A 2,048-nucleotide genomic window follows, 5' to 3' on the forward strand; every position below is an offset into this window, starting at 1 on the left:
GTGTGAGATCACGTGCGTGAGGGGGAGGATCGCTGCCTTTTTTTTTTTCTGTTTCGTTGCTTTTGGCTGGACGTGGCAACGCATGGGTGGTGGACCTTTCTCATTTTGGCACATCACGTGGACACTTTCCTAAACTGTCCGGCCGCGAGATCCGGCTGCATCGCGCGCGCGCGTTGTGTAGCATCGTCCTTGCAACTTTGCAACTCAGCCTCTGATCCAAATCAGCGGCTGCAGGCAAGAACCATGACGCAAATGGCAGCTGTGGGTGTCTCTTCACCGCTCCTTCTCTCCTCTTGCTCCTCCTCCTTGCTGCCACCAGCGAGGCCACCACGTTTTACATCACCAATGGCTGCCCCTACACCATATAGCCGGCGGCTATGCCGATTGGTGGCGGCATGCAGCTCGACCCAGGCAAGCCCTGGACCCTCAACACGGGCGACACCAACACCACGCGCATGTGGGCGCGCATGGGCTGCTCCTTCGACGGCAATGGCACCGAGACCTGCCAGAAGAGGCTCGACAGATCGTCCGACGATCTAAAACTTTTGCTGTGATAAAATGTCAGTTGTTCAGAGAAAGTGTAACTGGAATCTGCCAGAAATGCATCACGCCAGAAGAAGGTCGAATGATCCTCAATGATATTCACTCGGGAACCTGCGGTCATCATGCGTCCTCTCGGACCATCGTGACCAAAGCATACCGAGCCAGATTTTACTGGCCGCATGCCAACGAGATGGCGAAAGAAATAGTAGACAAATGTGAAGGATGTCAGTTTTACTCCAACATGTCCCATAAGCCTGCGTTAGCTCTGAAGACTATTCCACTCATCTGACCTTTCGCTGTCTGGGGATTGGATATGGTTGGGCCTTTGAGGACTGGCAGGAGTGGATTTACCCATGTGCTGGTAGCAGTCGACAAGTTTACCAAATGGATTGAAGCCAAACCCATTAAAAACCTTGAAGCAAGTACAATTGTAAGTTTCATCAGAGAATTGACATTCAGATATGATGTTCCACACAGCATCATCACTGATAATGGGTCGAACTTCGATTCTGACGAGTTCAGAGCTTTTTGTGCTTCACAAGGCACGAGGGTCGACTACGCTTCAGTCGCCCATCCTCAGTCAAATGGGCAGGCTGAAAGGGCAAATGGATTGATTCTCAAAGGACTGAAACCCCGGTTGATGCGTGACCTCAAGCATGCAGCAGGTGCCTGGGTCGACGAACTTCCATCAGTACTTTGGGGATTGAGGACAACTCCTAATAGGTCGACTGGACGAACTCCATTCTTCTTGGTCTGCGGAGCTGAAGCTGTACTCCCGAGTGATTTGCTTCACAATGCACCCCGAGTCGAACTTTTCTCAGAAGAAGAAGCAGAACAGGCTCGGCAAGATGCAGTCGATCTCCTGGAAGAGGAAAGACAAATGGCCTTGATTCGGTCAACCATTTATCAGCAAGACCTGCGTCGATTCCACGCCAGAAACATAAGGGGTCGGGCATTTTAGGAAGGAGAGTTGGTTCTTCGAGTGGACCAGCAGAAACCACACAAGCTCGCTCCTGCTTGGGAAGGCCCCTTCGTCGTCACTAGAGTGCTCCACAACGAAGCATATCGTCTTTTCAATGTCGAACACAATAAAGATGAGCCACGCGCTTGGAATGCGGAGCTGCTCCGTCCCTTTTACTCTTAAGCATTCAGACTGTTGAGATGTAATAAGAAATACCTCTTTTGATTATCAAAGACATAATTTTACAGTCTTCCGAATGATTGTTGTTCATTTTTTACATGTTCCAAATCCCCCAGCGGGTGCATTAGCTGTGAATCCGTTTCGCCTAAGTTGAAAAGAAAAATCCTACCGAGTGGTGAGCCAGCCTCTCACTCGGGGGCTTAGCTGCGAATCCGTTTTGCCTAAGTTGAAAAGAAAAATCCTACCGAGTGGTGAGCAAGCCTCTCACTCGGGGGCTTAGCTGCAGTCTAGTACTCGCCTAAGTTTGAAAAATCCTACCGAGTGGTGAGCCAGCCTCTCACTCGGGGGCTTAGCTGCGAATCCG

This window comes from Triticum dicoccoides, chromosome 3B (assembly GCF_002162155.2).
Source record: "Triticum dicoccoides isolate Atlit2015 ecotype Zavitan chromosome 3B, WEW_v2.0, whole genome shotgun sequence".
NCBI lineage: Eukaryota > Viridiplantae > Streptophyta > Magnoliopsida > Poales > Poaceae > Triticum > Triticum dicoccoides.